Source organism: Amphiprion ocellaris, chromosome 15, assembly GCF_022539595.1.
Source record: "Amphiprion ocellaris isolate individual 3 ecotype Okinawa chromosome 15, ASM2253959v1, whole genome shotgun sequence".
NCBI lineage: Eukaryota > Metazoa > Chordata > Actinopteri > Pomacentridae > Amphiprion > Amphiprion ocellaris.
The window spans coordinates 19370292-19392326 of NC_072780.1; the positions used below are offsets into that span (position 1 = coordinate 19370292).

At 39.8% G+C, this 22035-nt stretch overlaps 1 protein-coding gene across 1 annotated transcript in view; it reads left to right on the plus strand.

The window, feature by feature from the left end:
- The window catches only part of kcnk9 (potassium channel, subfamily K, member 9), a 47073-nt gene that overhangs the window by 7259 nt on the left and 17779 nt on the right, over window positions 1-22035 (plus strand). The window lies entirely within an intron of this gene.

Sequence of the window (22035 nt, forward strand, 5' to 3'; positions counted from 1 at the left end):
TCATCTCAATGAACCTGCAATAATTCAGTGTTTCCTGGCAGACAGACAGCAGCATGAATGAACAGCTTACAGATACACAGACGTGAAGCACAGAAAAAAGGGTTACATGAGGATTAAGAGAGTATTAAAGTATCATAAAACTGCAAAAATACATGACATAAGTCATCAGTGACAATAATGAATCAGCACCTGTGTGAGGCCTTCATAATATGTACGTCCAAGTTAACGTCTTGTAAAGTTGCTGTGAATTCATTTAGTGAGACTGGTCCTTTTTGAATCAGGAATTTTCACATTTGAATTAGTAGTATTAATAGTAATTACAGTAGTACTATTAACAGTGTCCCCCCTTCAAAAAAAAAAAAAAATCTGGTTTTGTCAGTTTGGTTTTGGGAAAACAATTTCAAACCATTTTTCAAAAAAAAAAAAAAAAAAAAAAAAAAAAACGAACAAAATAAAGGCAAAATTAAAACACAGATGATCAGCTTTATTACAGGAAAATGAAAAACATACAGTAATAGATGTAATGTGCTAGCAGCAGCAGTAACAGCAGCTGGAGTGGCAGTTATGGTAATGCCAGTAGTAGCTGCAGTATGAAAACTGCACTTTAAATTGAGGATCTGAGGCTGCACCCTCATGGAGGATTAGAGAGACTTTCATGTCCAGCTGGAGGCCTCACCTCACTGTGCCTCACTGATAACAGGCCAAACAAAGCAACACTGGTCTCAAGTTCTGGTGGGAGTCAGTGATCAGAGGCTCGCCCTCATTATCATCATATCTCCATAAACTGCGCGGCCACGAGGAAAAATTAGCCAGAGGTCCGACACCGGAGCCCAGCTGTGATAATGTTAGCACATGTCAGAGCAGCTGTCTTGAGCGGCTCCGTCTTGGCTGTGAGCAGCCTCCCCTCCATCCACGCTGACCTGCCAGTTGACTCTATTTATTCCTTGTGATTAATTGCACCAAATGTGACACTTAGTGATGACAGCATGTGGTGAGCGCAAGGTGTTCTCGCTGAAGCTCTGCTCAGAGGGAGAAAAGCAACCACAGCGTGCCATAGTGTGCATATACACCTGCCTTTCTCACCAGGCTGAGTCGTGTTGCCGGGAGACTAAAGATAGCTTAAAAGGTGAAAGTCATCCTGCTAAATGTCTGGAAATATCAACATGTGTATATACATTAGATATGTAGAGTTCAGGGTGTGACTGATGACTGACACCAGGGATATTTTTGAACAGTCACTTAAACTGTCAGTCAGATTGTGCCAGAAACACTGTAAGAATGCAATGCTTCCTTTATGAAGCACCACAACATCATTTAAAAATTATTTCTGCAACCCAGACTAATAAAGTTTAATCAGGTTGAGCAGCAGTTTAAGGCTGTATTAAACAGCATCCAGAAAACACAATTGCTTTTGTAATCAAGAATATATTTGCTGCTAACAATAACTAAATGGAAAATCTGTTCTTTTAATTAAAAATGAATTTTCCATGATGTTTTGTTGCAGTTAGAACCTTCACCTCTCTGATCGAATGTTAAACCTGACAGTCAGATTTAATGGAAAATAATGATGCAGTTGGAGGAACATATTAGCACCACAGTGTTTGTGTGTTGCTAGTGTTTGCATGAGCTAACAATGAAGCGCCGAGAAGGGCAGTGCAAAGACGCCACAGCAGTGACCTGTTTCACTTTGTCATATTTTGTATTAGGAATATCCTGATAAGGACATTTAGCACTGAGCAATGTGAGAAACAACTAAAATAAGCTTTGTGGTTCTGTGTCTTATGATTGTGCTCACTGGTAGTGTTTAGCTTTCATAATGTGTCTTTTTTCAGACAGGTGAAAAGAAAACATCCAAATCTACATTTTAAAAAAATATATTATTATTTACTACACTTTGTCTGTGTGTCATTTACAGAAATTAACACATATCTAATGAGATAAGAGCACATTGCATATGTAAGTATAACATTTCAGAAAAGTTATGATACAAAAAAACCCCAACAACACTAACAATCATTGCCTTATACAGTGTATCCCTAAAGTCTGGACACAGGAAATCTCATTAACTATAATTTTTTCCTCCACAGATTAAATATGGGTATGACATTTAATATAGATATTTTTAATCAAATATATATCTATATTAAATACATTTAAAAAATTATATTGACTAAAATGTTGTTCAAAATTTCTTTTCTTGAAAATGTACATTTTTACTCTGCCAAGGAATGCGGTGCAGTTATGTGATGATCGGCGTATGTTTGTCTGTCTGTTGATCTGTTAGCAACATAAATCAAAACGCCTCTAGTTACGCTGCTATAGGCCTAGGCTGTTGGGGGACTTCTCTCGACGCACTGAGATCTTCCCTAATTACTCCACCAAGGAATGTGGCGGAGTTATGTGACCATCATCGTATGTTTGTCTGTCTGTTTGTCTGTCTGTGAAACATTACTCAAAAATGGACTAATAGATTTGGATGAAATTTTCAGGGAAGGTCAGAAATGACACAAGGACCAAATGATTAGATTTTGGCAGTGATGCAGCTTATAGTCTGGATTCACAGATTTGTGTGTCATTGCGAGATAGTGGCACGACATCACTGTAACTATGACTACAAGTGAACACTACGTCAGCTGAAGATCACGTGATTGCGATCCTACTGCAAATTCACGGAGATGATACGCCTGAGTAGCTTTGATGGAGTACTGTGCTCTCTAAGTGCTTTTCTTGTTGCCTATGTGTCCAGACTTTAGGAACACCCTGTTGTAAATAATCTACTCGAGTTCATTGCTGACTTCTGTTTTATTTTCTTTCATTTTTTTGGTCTATATTCTGATAAATGGGGAATATCCACTCTCACTTAGCTCTGGTTTGGTTTCCACCAGCTCAACAAAGTATTTGTCAGTTTAGCTTCTGAAAAGCTTCTTCATTGTCAGTCTTTCATCTATTGCTTTGTTTGCTCCTAGCCAAGTAATGTGTTTACCAGAACCGTTCCCTTTAAAAACACCTGCCAGCTTGAAACAGGCTGATAGAAACAGAGTGAGTGGGACAGGAAACCAAAGCAATTAGTTAAAAATGCACAAAAAACCTGCACACTGCAGAGTGGGGCGATAATTACAATTTGATTTGTCACTAGAGTGAAGCCTTTTACAATAAATAAAGTCGTTTTAGTAATTTTTAACAAAAAAAAGTGATTGCTGCAGCTTTTAAGTTCTACATGGTAAAGCATTACCTTCGACCACTGGACATGAAACACAGTTTTCATACTCCGTCAATGTTGTTGCCCACAGTAACACAAGAATTGCATAAATATTCGAAATGTCCTGGTGACTTCACACGGAAACAGAGCATGTTTCATAAAAACAGAGTTAACTGCTCTTATTCTGTAGTGTTCCAAAAGTGAGTAGTGTCCTCCCAGATAAATTCATCACCCGTCCCTTCTAATGAAAGCGCTGTGTGAAGATGAGTCAGATGCAGTGTCTTTGTTGGGGCTATTGTGCCAGTCACAGTTTCCATTACGCTGCACAGCAACTGTCACTTCCAGCCCAGGGCTTTATGCAGGGCTTTCTTAACCTGCAATCACACACTGAATCCAGTTGATGTGGCAAGAGTCCACTCACAGAAAACACATTATGAATTAACCTGTTCCAAAGTAGTCATTTTACTGTATGGCTTTTAGTAATATTTTTAAATGATGTAATAGCAGACAAACAGGTGAGTCAACGGTGACTGTCATTACAAATCATTATTAGTTGCTTCTTTTTCCCCCCTCAAAACTCTCAGGTGTTATATATTGTGTTTCATTAGGCTTTTATTCATGTATTCCATGCATTAAATAGATGCATATTTTGCCTCCATCCCTGTCCGGCGACACAGCAAAGCATTTCACATGTAATTTAAATGCAGTCTGCAGCTTGAAAAATATGGTGTCTATAGGGTTTAGTGTAGTGAAGTGTTTCCAAGGGTCCCTTTGCATACAATAGATGTGCTCTGTGATTTGACTGATACTCCACGCAGGCCATAGGCTGCTAAAAGCTGCACTTTGCTGCTGCTCATCCACTGTAATCTTGACGGGGATTGTTAGGTGGAGTACTGGAAATGTGAAGCATGTGGACAGTGATTGCTGTGTGTTTATGTGCGTGAACATAAGTGAGGCGGGCTGGAGGGCGGCTCCAGAGCGCACAGATTGTCCATTTATACTGCGTCTTGACAGTTATTGATTGGAGAGCTGGATGTACATTATCACCACAGTTTTGAGCAATTTTCACTTTTGCCTTTGCTGGCAGGCAGCATCTTCCTTCATTCCCTCCTGCTGTTTCGGTGTCATTTTTTCATGCTCCCATTCAAGCATGAAAACCACAACCACGAGAAGGGTCAATAAATCTGCCGCTTACTTCAATTCAATTCAATTCAATTTGATTTTATTTATATAGCGCCAATTACATTTCAAATTGTCTCAAGACGCTTTACAGAACCCATATGCCTGAACCTCCGGAGCAAGCCCTAAGGCAACAGTGGCAAGAAAAACCCCCTTTTAACATGGAGAAACCTTGAGCGGAACCCAGCTCATATCAGGGGGACCCATCTGCTGCTGACCGGCCGGGTTGAGAGGGACAGAAGAGGGTGGGGGGACGGGACACAAGGAAACATATAACACGCATTGGGATACATGCATGAAAAGAAAGATAATACAAACTACCAGCTAACATTGAGACTGATTCGTAAGTGTTATGGTGTCAGGCTCTGGCATTAAATATACTACATATATACCTGGTAGTAGGGTGCAAACAGTGTGTAGATGAGCAAGTCAAGTATAGTAAGGGTGATGCAGAGTAGATTGGTGGAAATGGACAGCTAGAAGGAATGGCCTGGATTAAAGACAGAACCAGCATCCCACAGTGGACATGATGGAGACTAAGCCAGCTGGTGGGACAGCAACCACAGATCTGAAGCATCCAGCTCTGAGACCAGGGACACTCGGAGAAGGACACAGGGGGAAACCGAGTGAATGAAATGCAATAATGATATATACAGTAAATACATAGGTAACAAGAAAAGCACTCAGAGAGCACAGTACTCCGCCAATGCTGCTCAGTCGTATCATTTTCGACGAATAAGTCCTGTTATGTCCGCAATGATTGATTTGTAGTAGGATTGCAATCGTGATCGTCAGCAGGCAGCTGATGTATTGTTCACTTGTAGTGATAGTGACAGTGACGCCGTGCCGCTATCTCGCAATGATACAGAAATATTTAACAAATCTGGATCCAGACTATAAGCCGCATTACTGCCAAAAATAAGATGGCCCTTGTGTCATTTCTGACCTTCCCTGAAAATTTCATCCAAATCCGTTTCATCAATCATTTTTGAGTAATGTTGCGCACAGACAAACAGACAAATGTACGCCAATGATCACATAACTCCGCTGCTTTCCTTGGTGGAGTAATTAGAGAAGGGCTCAGTGCATCGAGAGAGGTCCACCAGCAGCCTAAGCCCATAGCAGCATAACTAGGGGCGTAACTAAGGGACGTCGAAGAAGAAATCAGTTGTGATTACTCATCTGAATTTTCTTGATGCCATATGGGTGATAATACCACAGGTATCTCTCATCACTTTGCATGGAATATGTAAATCTCTGACACGTCAAGGACACTGGATTTCATGACTTCTTTTCTCAAGCATCAGTCAGTGAAATGATTGAGTGTATTTTAAATTCAGGTGATTTTTTCATTTGCAATGCAAGACAGAGAGCTGCACAACAGGTGTATATATAATGATTAATGGCTTATGTCATCGTTTTTATGGTCCGATTAAAGCTGCTCTGATTAAAGGAGCAATTTGTGAAAGCCAAGGAGGACATTTTCACAGGTCTTTTAGTGTTCATCAAGTGTCATTTAAAAGGCAATAAAATGTAAAGACAGTTTGCCTTCTTTCTAAGCTACACAGTAATTTGTTCTAAATCATCACAGTCTCACAACTAATCGTTGTCAAGCGATGTCTCTGAGTGTTTGTGCCAAACCATGTGGTCCACCAGCATTACAGAAACACTGCTTCGAGTGCTTTCTTGCAGCTGGTTTTGAAAGATCAGGCTGAAATATCTCAACAACTACTAGATGGATTGGCACAAAATTTTGCACAGACAGATGATTGCTGCTGATTTTGATTCCCTGACATTTCCTTCAGCGTCGCCAGGATGACATTTGCGGTTTTGAGTGAAAACAATTATTGGATGGATTGCGGTTCATTCTGGGGACAGACACTTATGTTCCTCTCAGGATGTATTATAATAACTGTTGGAACTACCATCAGCCCAGAAGTTTTATTTTTTTCCAGTACTTTGGTTTATGATCACTCAGTCTCTGCTGTACCAGAGATGGTATAAGGCAGAAACTCGCTTCTTAAAGAATCCAAATAGTAACTTGTGGGCAAATTCTGTAGCACCACACAAGGTGGTTGTATGATATATTCCACCCCTCCGCCCTAAAAGCCAATAATCAGCTTTATTCCAGCCAAACCGAGAAACATTCAGCTAATTATAATGTTGCACTGACTTAAGTGCTGTGTCCGGAAAAAGAGGGGAAGCACAACCTGTGGGGAAAAAAACAATATTTTGGGGGCAAACCCATCCCAAAAATAATCACGTTTGACAAGTGATTCTATCCAGGCATTTTTTTTTTTTTTACATCTAAGGAAGCGCCGAAAATACAGTTATGGTTCACCGTCCACTTATTCAGATTGAAACCAGGTCTTCTTAACCTCAAATATCTGCCCAGGGAGGTATTACCAATAATCCTGCCATGTAGCAAGAGTTTCCTATCAGGACCTTAACTGTACTCTATAGTTCTAATTAATAAATGCTTAATGGACTTGATGGACTTTATACCTGCTAAATCAAACAAGTTAAAGAGTATGAAAAACGTGCAAATCCACAGACTGTTGTCATCCATAACACCACACAAAAAGACATGATTAGATTTGAACACACCACCTCCACCTGAAGCATGGTGGTGGTGGTATCATCATCAAGCTTCTTGACATCAGGCACTGGAAGGCTTGTACAGGTAGAGGGTCGAAGGAATGAAGCAAAGTATAGAGAAATAATGGAGGAAAACCTGAGCAGTCTGCAGGAAAGCTGGGACTTTGGAGAAGATTTGTTTTCCAGCAACGCAACGGTACAAAGCATACAGCCAGAGTTACACAGAAATGGTTTAAAGACAGCAACGTGAATGTTTCAGGATGTTCAGGATGGAGGAGTCAGCAAATGTGTGGCTGGACTTGAAAAGGGCTGTTCACTCATGAGTGAGATTTACTTTTTGTAAACACCATATAAACATGGATACAGACCATTTAAAATATATGAAGTTAGGATATAAAGTCTGAAAATGAAATGAGTAAATCCAGAAGTTTGGGAATGTGTTTATTCACTTTCTTGCTGAGAGTTAAATGAGAAGATCCATAACACCCTGCTTAAAAAGGCTCCAATATTTGCATCTGGAATTGTGAATAATGGGGTCCCTGTGTTTTTTCTTTTTGTAGTTTAATGAATGAACATTGATTAAAACAACAAGAAGGACCATTTGTTAAATAAGTGAGCGTTCCTCTGTTCTTATCCCCTTGGCACTACTGTTGTACTATCTGGACGTATCCAGTTTTATCAATGGATAAAGGAGTGCTTAGTGGTTTTGCTCACTTGAGATTTTATTTCCGTACCACCAATTTGTGAGATCAAATCTGTGTTGTAAATTAACACCTTTCTCTTTGGCAGCTGCTCGCTGTAATTCCTTATAATGTTGGCTGAATTTGTACTTGCCTTTCTTCTGAAAGCACGGAAGTTGTTAATAAACTGTCTGACTGCTTATTGAAAAATGATTTGAGGCATTCACCCTGGTTGCACTTTGTAGCAAGTAGATTATTTTCACTTTGCCTGAGTGTCCTACCGGGAGCTTGATGGAGGTCTCCACACAGATCGATGGGAATGTGTTCCTGTGGTGCTGATGCTCTCTGTGGGAGTCACTGGCTGTGGAGCCGACTGGTCTGTTTTCACTACTCAGAGGGTAAACTGTGCACGCAAGGTCCCTCTGTGCAGCACACAGAGGCCCTGTAGCATTATCCTGGAAAAAAGAAAACAAATGACATGAGATATTATTAGTCCACAAGACAGACATGAAAGACTCATACATCCAGCTGTCCTCGTCTTAAAGGGGCACCCATCCTGTTTTTCAAGAAGTAGTGGAAGTAGTACTCAGAAGTAGTATTTAGGCTGTGAACACGGCTGAATTTTATCTATGGCTCTGAAGAAGAATAATTCTGTGAAAACAACCCTGATGTTGTCATCACACTTATTTTCTTGGCTGAGGCTCAGAGGCAACAAATTTATAAGTCGTCAGTACTTGAATATAGCAGCTTGACCTGCAGGAGAGACTGAAAATCACGATATCTTGACCTCGACTGCCCAAGCGTTCAGTTCCTACATAGCTAAATTACATTCTCAACAAGAAAAGCACTCAGAGCAGTACTGCGCCAAGGCTGCTCAGTCGTTGTTTCATTTCCGATGGATAAGTCCCGATAAGTCCACAGCGGTGGATTTGTAGTAGGATCGCAATCATGTGATCCTCAGCAGGTGGCTGATGTAGAGTTCACTTGTAGTCATAGCAACAGTGATGCCGTGCCACTATCTCACAATGATACAGAAATCTTTAACAAATCCGTGGATCCAGACTATAAGCCGCATCACTGCCAAAATCTAATCAGGTGGTCCTTGTGTCATTTCTGACCTTTCCTGAAAATTTCATCCAAATCTATTAGTCCGTTTTTATGTAATGCTGCGCACAGACAAACAGACAGAAGGACAAAGGCGTTCCTTGGTGGTGTAATTACATTTTAAATGAAATGCATTTTCTTACAATTGACGTGTTTATGATGTATCACAAATGCAAGTCAACGTATCTTTGTTGTTCCTTTTCAGCCACCATTCATATATTAGATGAGGCGGGAATCATCACCTGAGTATCATGGAGGAGACACTTCAAACATGTTGTGAAAGAGTTGTGTAATTTTTAACTCATACCATGATTTTTTCCTGAACCTAATCATATAGTTTAGGAGCCCAGTCTTACCCAAGCTGTAACATGTTGTAGAAGTGTCGACCAAAAGTAATATTTTGTGGAGCCTGACCAAACAGTGAGTGAAAACCAAAAGTAAGTGCGTGAAAATGTAACTTAAAACTGATCCTATATGAGCTTTTTTTGTCATTTAGTGAAATTTCTTCACAAAAGCGTGTCCACTGTGTGGTACACTGTACCACACAGTGGACACATGATGTACTCATGATTCTCTAATTTTTTTCTGTGGTACCACCAAGTTTTCACTACATCCAGTAGATTCCGAGATAACTTAACATCTACTAGATGAACTGACTGAAAAATTTGCGAAAACATTAATGTTTCTCAGATGAAAAATTCAAACAACTTCAATCTTCTCTGGACTTTTCCTCCTCAACAAGCACTGAGTGGATTGTCATTAAATTTGGACATTCATATTCCTCTATGGACAAATTATAATCACTTTAGTGATCTTTTCACTTTTCATTATGAGGCCTTTAATTCATGACCAAATACCTGCATAAAACTGTCATTTCCAGATGCAGGAGACACACCAATGAGCACATTTTACCCAATTAGACAATCTACTCTGGAAAACCAGATAAACTGATATTAATGGTTTCTCTTCAGCATGTTAGCGCTGAAACTGTATGCAGACTGATGTTAGCATTTAAGGTACACTTAATGGTTTAGTTTCATGTGTCTTGTTTAAATCCTGAACTTTACTTTTCTGAATAGGTCATTTGTTGTCAAGTTGTTTTTATATATTTAGCATGTTAATTACTGCAATCTAGAAAAAAAAAAGAAAAAAAAACAAAAAAACAGAAAACGGTTTGGTGACTTCGCTCAGCTTATTAGGAAGAGAAAACAAAGCTGACCATTAAATAATACCTGTTCATTGCAAACATCTGTTTTCCCTGCTCAAAGAGAGATTAGCACCACATTTAGAGGCAAGGCATGACATTTTTAATTTGAAAGATCTCCCCCATGAGCACATGAAAAAAGGAATGTTTTAAACTTGGATTTGAAAATATGAAGGTTTGGTGCTGACCTCATTTCCTTTGGTAGCTTGTTCCATTTGTGTGGAGCATAACAGCTAAATGCTGCTTCACCATGTTTGGTTTGAACTCTGGGCTCTACTGTCTGACTTGAATCCGTAGATTTCAGAGCCCTATACTAGCTTTTTATTCCGTGAACATGTCATTAATGTATTCTGGACTTTAACAGTTCAGTGACTTATAGACCATTAGCAGAACTTTAAACTCTATTCTATGGCTGACTGGGAGCCAGTGTAAGGACTTTAGAACTGGACTGATGTGTTCTGATCCTTTTGTTCTGGTCAGCGCTCGAGCTGCAGCTTTTTAATGCTCCTTTAGGGGAGTCTAGTCAGAAGGAAGGTGAAAGAGGTGTGATTTCTTTCGGTTTTAAGATGTGCAAATCAAGATCCAATGCTGTCTTTACTGCGTAACACATACAGTACCACGCGATGATGCATGAAAAGCAAATGTGCAATGAAGTGCAAGTGCAGTGAGTACTTGTATGTATAAGAGTGACCTAAGATATAGGTGTCTGGAAGAGATAAAGAGGCAAAGTTTCACAAATTAAAAATGTGTAGTTACGTACTTTATGCTTTCTTTCTCCAGATTCAAGTCAGATACTGTGGCTGTACAACTGTGCTGAGAGGTTTAATCGACTTCTGAAAATTTTCATCCATATCAGTCAAGATAAGCTGCACATCTCGCCTGGAGAAAGCGCCCTTAGAGCTTCAGTGTTTAACTCTTCACCTCTAGGCAATACGTGTGTTTGTAAGTCTTGCTGTACTCCCCTCAAGTCGCTCTAATTCCTGGCTCAGTGCTTGCCAGCTGTCTTACAGAACTGTCTACCTCAGAAACTGCAACAAGTCTGCGGTTTAGGTAAGCAGTGTCCTGAAGAAGCAGTGAGCACATGTTGGTAAACTGAAATAAACAGAACAGATTCTGTTTGCAGGCTATTTAGCTTCACTGCTCTGCGCTGTTCTTTCTGCGCACCTCCAGTGTTGTTGCTCCTACTTCTCCTCTGCCATAGAAAGAAATTTGTTAAAATGCTTGTAGGCCAGCAGGATGGGAGGCTCACCCTCGGAGCTTCTTAAAGGATTCAAGTGGCTGGCTATTCCACTCCAGCACAGATGAAGCACAGTGGGCTCATCCAGCCTCAAGTGGACCAGTGTGAGTGCAGAGTGGTGCTGGTGAGCTGTTGTTTGATGAACCGTGCTGCCTCTTTGTAGTCAGGGGGGTCCAGGTGGCCTCTTTCTTAGGCATCTTGCAGAAAGAAGCCATGGTGGCTGAACTCTGAGGAGGAACGTGATAGAGTGTGGCAGGGGAGAAGACTGTAAATGGAGAAATACTTTTTAAATCCAGTGATAAATGTATGTGAAATTTCACAAGCGTGACCTTTATTGTCCTTTTACTCATCTATATAAGTAAGACTCTCAAATGTCCTGCTGTTTACCAAAAATATCCACATAAAAAACATTTTATTGTCCAATGTACCTGCTACGCCAGCTGTCACAAATGTGGACAGTGAGCTCCTGCTCTTTAACACCCTGGTGTTAGGTACCCACACTGAATGCCAGTATATATGTGATATATGATAGACACAGCAATCTAGGAAGAGAAAAATTTGCTTCAATAAACTGCAGTTCAAAAATTATTTTATTTACAGCCTGGATTTGCCAGTTTTACAGGATGACTCGCATGATTTTTCATGCAATGGGGTGTTCTTATTAATTATACAAAACTATTAATGCATTTATTTCTTTGAAATATTGATGAGATTTTATAACATGCATGCTGTGCTACATTCTAAAAAAGTGTGTTACAAGGTTGCATCAAAGGTGCATTTTGAACTTAGACATCATACTCTATCAAATATTGACATAAGTACACTCTGCAAGACATTTAAATTCATGCCCTGTGTTGTTTAATATATGAGCAATGAAGCTTAATGGACAATTCTTGTTTATTACATTTGAGATGAGATGAAACTCAGTAGTCCTCAAAAGAGTCATAAATATTCTGGTATGCATAGGTCTACATTTTAAGGCTTCACCTTGGAGAGGAATTACAATTTACAACTTATTTAAGCCTTGTTTTACTGTTGGGCAATCATTTTTATCGGTGATAACAACAGTTTATTCACCAAGTTGACTGCTGCAATGTTGAAAACCTGAAGTACTGAAGTATTGCTCAAAGATATTAGATAGCGCAAGAGAAACAAGTTGCATGACAGACATCCAGGTTAGCCAAACTTATAAGGAAGCAGATATTTAGATAGTTGACCTGTAAGCTTTTTATGCAGCCTGTCATCTGATTGCCCATTTTTCTTGCCGTGTTGGACTCATCAGAATCATGACTATAAGTAAATTGAAACTTCTATCATCTGCTGGTTGTCTGGCAACGTCCAAATGACAATAAGGCTCATGGCAGACGGTGTTCCTGGCCGTAGTTTGCTTGAAAATCCACAATTGAAACATTGATGTCACTTCTTAGCTAAATACAGTCAGTCATCTTGCATTTCATCTGTGTTGTAAAATGCTTTCTTTGCCCTAAGACAATGAGGCATCTGCTAAGAAACTCCTGCATTTGTTCTATCTTTTGCTTTTTGGGGATGTTCCTTAATAGGTTGTGTTGTTTGAGGTTGCATTGCGTTGAGCTCTCAGGCCCACCATACTGGTAGATATTTGATAACTTAGGAGAGAGTCAGGCTATTTACTACTGCCTCCAGTCTTTATGTTATTTGCATTTGGGGTCTTGCTTCATACTTTAATGGACAGATATGAGAGTAGTATCGATTTTGCCATCAAAGTGAATACCAAAGTGTTAAACTATTCTTTTACTTTGAGAATTAAGTAGCAGTAAATGGACTTGGATGGGATGGTGAGAAGTTTACGGGGAAGACTAATGCATTGTTGCTTTAGTTTTTTTTTCACTAGATTTACAAAGAGAAAGTAGAATATGTGGAATAAATCTCTTCTTTAAGTATAGAATGGTGACAAATTACAGGAAAAAGCAACACAGTGTCTTAGTAGGGTGCTGGGCCACCACGAAGCACAACCTCTGGACCTGAGAAATGAAGCAGGTGTTGAGGTGCCAAAAACTGCAGTTCCTCAAATGTCCACCTGAAACTCACTCCAAAAGTGAGTCAGTCGACGTTGACCTCCACATTAAAATGTCAAACTTTACAGCAGAAACGAGAAAAGCACTCAGAGAGCGCAGTACTCCGCCAAGGTTGTTTGTTCCCCCATATGGCGTTGTCAGAAATGCAGCATCTTTTTTAGAAATGTAGCATTTGTTTATTAGTTATTGATGATCAGAAATCACGGCAACTTGCTGAGCACAGGCGAATGTTATGCATGTGGATGTTATGTACGGATGCCGAATCACATGGCCTAAATATGTAGCAGGCGGCTGGAATTGATGGGACTCGGAAACACCCCCACAATTTAATCAATTGTTCCTTGTATGATTTCCAATAGGTAAGTCCTGATAAGTCCGCAACGGTCGATTTGTAGCAAGATTGGAATTATGCGATCATCAGCAGGCAGCTGACGTAGTGTTCACTTCTTGTCATAGTTACAGTGACGCTGTGCCACTGTCTCGCAACGATACAGAAACATTTAACAAATCTGTGGATCCAGACTATAAGCCGCATCACTGCTAAAATCTAATCAGTTGGTCTTTGTGTAATTTCTGACCTTCCCTGAAAATTTCATCCAAATCTGTCAGTCTGTTTTTGACTAATGTTGCTAACAGTCAGACAGACAGACAGACAGAGAAACCAATGCTGATCATCCCAGAAGTCTCTGTAACTAATTTCCGAGTTCATATAATTAAATAGGGGGTGAATTTTTATGGAACTCATCCATTTATAGGCTTAAAAGGCTTAAAATTATGCACAATTATGGGCATGGTCACTTTAAGTGGGATGCTTGGAGGTGTCATCCCAGTACAGTCCAGGGCTTTGCATGGCCTACCTCACCTTCACCTCTTTGGTTCTTCAGATTAGCCAGCATTGGGAGGATTTAGGAACTGCCAAGTTGTCGGAGTCTCTAGGGGTCAAGGGTTCGGGGTTTTTCTTTCTCTTTTATCATGTACATTGTAAGGTTTTTCAGTGTGATCCGTCATGGTTTTACCTAAAGCCCTATTAACTTGATAACTTGAATCTAATTCACATTTCCCAGCATTCTGGAAATAAAGTGGGCTCTGCAACATAAGATCTGACATTTACCTCACGTCATCCTTTGGCTGCTAGTTGCATTTTGATCCACTACGGCCGCCCCAGGCTGTGAGTCAGCATGACACAGTACCCAGCTGCCAAACTGCTGGGTGTTCCTGCTTGCAGCTCAGGCACAAAAAGGATTTGCATTTCATCTCCTGGAGTCACACATTCGACACACTTTCCTGTCTGACATGTGATTCTCTTACAGAACCTCTGCATTACGCTCCAGGGTATTTTATGTAATTTGTGAGTATGTACAGTACAGTACAGATGACCAGTACTACTCCATCGCTACCACCTGCTGCTAATTCTCCTCTGTTGGACCCTGGCAATCACCTTCCCTCTGTAACTGTGCACTGTAATACACTCCCACATGGTCTTATCACAGCCACTTTATTCCATCTGTAGAAAGAGTGGGAGTGTGTGGTCTCCTGTATGAGTTATTGCCACGGAACAGAAGCATGAAATCAGCGTCGGCGGGTTGTGCACAGTGTGTGGTCCGCTAGTGTTGTTGATACACGAGTAGTGTCTCTGATTCTAAATGCGGTACCCCTGGAGGGTGGAAAACAAATACAGTGTGATAGCACAGTGACAGTAGAATTACATAGGTTGGAAAAGACAAATACAGAAGCCTGATATGGGCAATAAACCTTGTGAATCACCTGCAATGTGCGTTATGAAATTACAGAGTTGCATGTGAACTTAGTTTGTTCTTGACAGTGTGATTGCTTAAGTCATTTTCCTTTAATTGAATAATTACAGAAATGTAATATACTGCTGAATTATATTAGTAAAACACGAGATGCTGCATGTGCTCAGTTGCATGACTGCTGCAATATGATGCATGCAGATGTTCAGCAATAATGCAATCATGAAGAGCACTCATGAGAAAAAACATCACACAGAACAGCACCACAAGGTAAATTTGCATTTATTCAACAAACATATCAATAGATGCAATATTCTTCTGTGGAAAAAGTAAGAACACCTTAGGCATCAGAAGCTAGTATTCCCTCCTTTAGTCACAAAAACTTCTTGTCTGTATTTTGCGTAATAGTCCACCAGTTTCTTGTAGGAATTCTTTGATGACAAAATTACTGCATTTGCAAGATGTTTGAGGGCTTTCTTACATGTACTTGTCGCTTTGAACCCTCTCACAGCATTTTAATGGGATTTAAATCTGTACTTTGACTTGGCCATTCCATAACCCTCCATTTCTTCTTTTCGAGCCATTCCTTGGAGGATCATTACCCTGTTGAAAGGCTCAATTCCAGCTTTTGGACAGATGGCTTTATATTATCTTCAAGCAGTCTTTGATATGACACAGAATTCAGAGTTGAATCAATGACCGCAAGCTGCCCAATCCCTGAAGCAGCGAAGTGATCCTAAAGCATAACATTTGCACCAATATGCTTCACAGTTGGGGCAAGGTTCCTCAACTGAAAAGCTGCCTTTGGTCTGCTCCAAACATGTCTACTGTTAGTTTGGCCAAACATCCCTTTAACTGGTCTGTCCAGAGCACATTATTCCAAAAGGCCTGCTCTGTGCCTGTAAGTTCAATGGCAAACTGTAGCTTTGCTCTACTGTTTTTTGTAGATAATAAAGGTTTTTCCTGTCATGCCTCATGGAAACTTGTTCTAATTGTAAACACTTTGACACCCACAGTCCAGTCCTGGACAAAATGACAGTTGCTTGAAGTCTACATGACTTGTAGATGCCTTTCCATACAGTTTAATGATTTATGTCTAATAATATGGTGACCTATTTAAATCTCTCGCCAGCCTTGGAGGCCCCCACATTCCTTATTCAGAAGGTCTTAGAAAGCTCTTTAGATCTTGGCACAATGTCACCACACACTCCAGCAGAAAAGAGAACAGCAGCTCCTTGCTGTGAGAGCTTTAAATAAGACTCTGCTCCAAGTTCCACCTGTCAATCTGACCTCTGATTCTAGTTTTATGGATTGAACCTGGGATAAATGTACGGATGTATTTACTGTTGCTATGTGACAGATCACTTTTAAAACTTTTTTTAAATAACAAAAATAGAAATGTGTAAGACAGTCTCATCTTTATCTGTAGGTGCAGTCTTAAAGAGGATCAAGTGGTTGTTTGTTCAAATACACTACCATTCAAATGTATGGGGTCACTTACAAATGCCCTTATTTTTGAAAGAAAAGCATTTTTTTTCAATGAAGATAACATTCAATTAATCAGAAATACAGTCTAGACATTGTTAATGTGCTAAATGACAATTGTAGCTGGAAATGGCAGATTTTTAATGGAATATCTACATAGGGGTAGAGAGGAACATTTCCAGCAACCACCCTGTCTTCTAATGGTACATTGTGTTAGCTAATGGTGTTGCAAGGCTAATTGATGATTAGAAAACCCTTGTGCAATTATGTTAGCACATGAAAAAAAAGTGAGTCTTCATGGAAAACAGGAAATTGTCTGGGTGACCCCAAACTGTTGAATGGTAGTGTATGCTGTTGAGAAATAAAAAGCCTGATTAGCTCTAGGTCATTGTGTTTGTGTTGAAAATGCAGGTCTGCTGCTGAAGGATTCAGCCACAAAAATCCTAGAAAAGCAACATGAAGCGTCACACCAAACAAGTGAAGGTGGAAAACAAGAAAGCCAGTTTGCAGATATTTTACAGCCACGTGACAGACAGCCTGTAATGTGGAGCCAAGAGGCGACTAGCTGACCATTAGCGAAGGCTGCCTGGCTGCTGTGGTTCAACGTAATTACAGTCCTCGCTCAACAAACATCACATGTCTCCATCTAGGAAAAATTACCCGAGACGTCAGTTTGAGATGACCTTCTGACTGAAAACATATCCCTGTTACAAGTCTGTGGGCAGAGAGGCAGAAGGGCCACACCGGGCCAAGTGGTGTCAGTTCCTCTGGGGAGGTGATTTTTAGTGAGAATAGCACGAGTGCCTGTTGCTTAGCAGCACTCAATGGCCATATTTCCTGATGCCGGGCAATGAGCTTCATTAGGTGAAGCCCAACAGGAGGATTTAGAGTGACACCTGGGACAGCTAGGATTTCTGCCAGGAGCAGGCCGAATGTGACGGGACTTTAAATATCTGAAGAATTTGTAACGATGCTGCACTGGGAGGATTGTGACGACTGCACTGGGCTGCAACTGCTGTAGAATGCATCCACAAAATATTCTCCAATGGACATTTTATAGGACGTGAAAGCAGATTATATTTTGAAGTTAATGACAGTTATCAACACTGAGCAGAGCTGATGCTGTTATTGTGCTCCTGGTTTCTCTTGATTCTGTAGGTGGTAAGAGTTCTCTGGTAAAACATAACACTACAATTAATCCTGCCTGAAACAAATTTATTGCAGTTTGTATCTCCAGGGCATTTTTTTTTTTTTTTTTTTTTTACATTTTAATTTGTTGCTTATGCTAACAGCTAGGTCAAGAAGAGAGGTTGAGAGGTCATACTTCTATAGAATACAACTCCCAGTGCTTGAAATGATTTTTTTAAAGACATGAATTGATAATGTTATGGTGGAAATGATAAATGAAACAAGTGAAATGACTAGACGCAAACACAAACTGCAAAGATCAGTGACTGATGATATAAACGTATACAAGGGGATAAGTTACTACAGAGCATAATAGCTAGTTGATGTATTATGCAATGACAGTTTATTTATTTTTAATTCTGCAGTTATCACAAGCTTTTGATTTCAATATAAATGTGAGAATGAACTTGAAAATGTACTTTTAATTAGGTATAATCAATACTTATTTTTTGTTAACAATGGAAGGCATGGTTATCCATTCATCCGTTGATCAGCTACACCTGCTTTATCCTGCAGAGGGTTGCAATGGCTGGAGATACAAGGTTATATGTCAGAAAGTGGCACCGTGTAACAAACTTACAACACCAATTACCCAGCTGTGCAGTTTAACAAAGTTATACAAGAAGATTTTAGTTTTACAGCCTGCAATTTTACTGTTTGGGTTCAGTCTCATGGCTGTCATTAGCCTCATTTCTATCATGGTTTGGCATGACTGTTTTAATGTAAGACTACCCACGGGCTACTTAGCTTATAAAACGGTAAAATGTTCTGAACCTTTATGGTGATTTTTATAGCTTTTTGGCCTCATTAGATCCAAGGTGAGAGCAGCATGTGATGGTGCAGTGGGTTAGATGGAGGACTTTCACTCAGGAGAGTGAGGTTTAAATATTGTGTCAAATCAAAAATGTTGCTTTTAGCCTTTGTTCTGCATGTTTGAAGCACATGCACATAATCATGCTTGTCTGGTGTGAGGGTCTTAGAACAGTGAGGGAGGAGCTGCACAGCTGTATTTTTATTTTTATTTTTATTTTTTTAGAATCTGGCATTGTTTTTTGCCCTTTCCAGATTTTTGCCCTCCTCAGAATCTTCAAAGGGCTTTATAATGGGTTTCCCATATATCCAATCATTCACCAATAGCCACAAAGCTGCCATGCAAGATGCTTGTTTGCTCAAGGACACTTCAGCATATGGGCCGGGGATGAGAGCTACAAAAGCTCAGGAGCTAGTAGGGGCCAAAACCTTAGTTATAAGAAAGTGAATATTTACTTACTGAATAGATGGGTATTTAAAAGATGGACGTACCCACTGTAGTGTCATCCATTGGTTTTGTGGACAGTTTTGAAGCTTCCAGTTTGGTATTTGGCTGTCACCATCTTGGTAATTTGAAACCACATGCAATGAAAGATGATGTCACTCTGTAACATCTGTCTACTGTAGCAACCTGCCAGTCCCAAAATAGCCTCCCTTAAAACATACATTGCTTGGTCATTTGTTTTACTCTAAATGGGGAAAAATGTACAAAATGAATATCATGCTGTATTGAAGGAGATCCAAAGCCAGCGACTGTGACCATAAAGTCATCAGGAAAATATTTACTGAGGCATTAAATCAAGTGAGGATTATAGTCATTTCCTCATAGATTTCTATACAATCACTTCTTTGGAACCAAAGGAGTCGCCCCCTGCTGGCTGTTTAAACGAATGCAGGTTTAATGTGTGTCTGTGTTGACTTGACTTTTCAAGCCCAGAGACTGTGGGGGCTATGGTAGAGCGACAAGATATTATTCGTAAAAACAACAACAACAACAACAACAACAACAACAACAAAAAAAACAAACAAGCAAAATAACAAAACGCTCCACATTTATATATTCTTTGAGTATATATAAACAAATAAAGGATCTGACCCCTGTAGTCTGAGATTATGTTGAGAAGTGTTGGGATAGAAACAGAAGCGTACATAGTGACATTAAAAAATATATTTGAATAATTTAATAAATTATATATATATTTTTATTGTTTTACACAAATTCCTGGTTTTAAAAATGTGCAACTTGTCAACTTCCCGAAATGCTTACATGCGTTAAAAGTAAAGGTAATTACTAGATTTTTGCCAGTAAACAGTGTACTGAGCAGCTGTTTTTCAGTGACAGAGAAATAACAGCTATTTGAGTTTCATGGTGTAAACTGTGCAGTGCAACATGGTATAGAACCTCACTCTTCAATGATGAAGCAGAAATCCATACGGTTCTCACCCATAATTGTCAGAGAAGAACAAGTAAGCCTCCCTACAGCACTAATTAGTGGCCTTTATTGACAGTCCATCGACATTTCCTTTGTTTATTGGTGTAAATACTTGAAAGTTTGAGTATCTATTTCTGGAAACTGCTTTTGTTTCCAATCGCCTCTGTCAAACTAATCAGGGAGCTCTGTCTCATTGCTAAACGCCATTTAACACGGTAATGCGTTTTGCTGTAAACTGTAAAGATCAAATAACAAAGTAGATGGAGTCATTTGCACTGCATGAAGCCCAGAAACTATGTGATCTGTGTGCAATGTTATCAGCAAACTCAAATACAGCCTACAGGATAGTTAGGATAATTCCAGTTTATTACACTTTTTGTTTTATCTTCATAGCTTTACTGTTGTACCTTTTGTAGCTCTGCTATGCATTGTCCTTTAGACAACTCCAAAAGCACACGGCTGTAGTCTTCTTCATTATAATAGGAAACTTCTACCGTGAAACACCTCAAGCCACCCTAACTGAGAAGATTTTTTTCTTTGGCCGAACCAAGATCTATGCAAGTTCAGTTTAAAGACATCTCTGTTAGGTGTTCTGCCGTCAGCAGCATGCGTTTCTTTTCCTGATTTCCTCCCAGGTGGATAAGCTTTGCTAAATTTTTGGTTCATGGGTTAAAGTAGCAGCAGGTTTGGTGGCACAGAGTTGAATCTACCAAGAACAAATAAAAATGTTTCAGTCCATTCTTCTTGATTTCATATGCTTATGTTGTATGACTTTTTAAAAAACTTGTAACACCTGCTGTCTGAGTGCTAGTCCTCTCTCCGGCATCATGTGAGCTCCTATACCAATAATAACAGACAGGGATAAAAACTGTTATCAAAACTCTGGGTAAAGCAGCAAACAAGCCAATCTCCAGCTTGTTGTAATAATGGAGCATTCATTAATGAAAAACATCATTTTATGTGTTACTGCTTAAAGCCTCATAAATATAATGGAAAATGATGATGGTTAGAAGTCCATATTAGATGACAAACGTTGGAGTCATGCTGATCCTATGTAGGGTAGGCCGGGCCTGAACAGGTCACATGCTTATTTATCTTTCACTGGCAACTATTTTCATAGCTGTCATTTCTCATACAAAAACATGCCATGCCTCCTAACCCTAACCAGTGAGGTCTTACCAACAGACGTGCTGTAGTCATTGTTGTACCAAAGGAGAGCATTTTTATAGCAAGTCAGTCTGATAACAGTTTTTTTTCACTAAATTTTGACTTGCTGTGGCCTTAGTCATCATGGGGACTACTGTAGCATACAAAGAAGCAATGACAAAGCAAATGTCAATCTCAAAAGAGGCCCAGGTTTGAGTTCTCTCAAACCTGGACCTAGTTCACTCTTCACTCTCATTAATTCACTCTTCAGAACAAATCATACATTTTTGACCTCAGTAATCTCCCAAACCAATCCTTGTGTTAGATTGCCTGCTGAGAATCTCAAATGATCCCTTCGGCATGCCGCTGACAGCTCAACATCTCATAGTAAATTCCTTGAGCTATGTTTATCACTGGAGGTGCTGTAGTAGCTCACAGTCTGAGATTGCTGATGAAGGACAGACACAAACAGTCTTCAGACGGGAGAGTTCAAAGACACCTCACAGCATGCATTTAAAAAGGAGAAAATTAGTGAAACATCCTTTCAGATGAAATATGGAATTATGATTTGCCTTGAAGGTTGCAGGCGCATGAGTCACCTTTGTTAATACTCCTCTCCCCTGTGGTGTTTTATCAGTGAAATTATTCCCAGCCAGCATTGTGCTGGAAGCTGAAGGGAAAAACAGAAGATTGAAGAGCCGAGTTACAATGACTATCTGATAAGGTGGTTGTTGATTAGTAGTTTCCAGGAGATAAGTTGGCCTCTGAGTCCCCTTTGTTTGAAAGTATGTGTGTCACTGAATGCATATGAGAGAGATACAATGTTAGGAAGTTAAACAGAGAACTGGAGATCTGAGTGGAGATGGCACCTCTGATTCCCCTTGGATGCTTTTTATTATAACCCATCACCGCTGTGATCAAGAATAGAACTTTTTTAAACCCAAGTGTACCTGTATCAGAGGTCAGA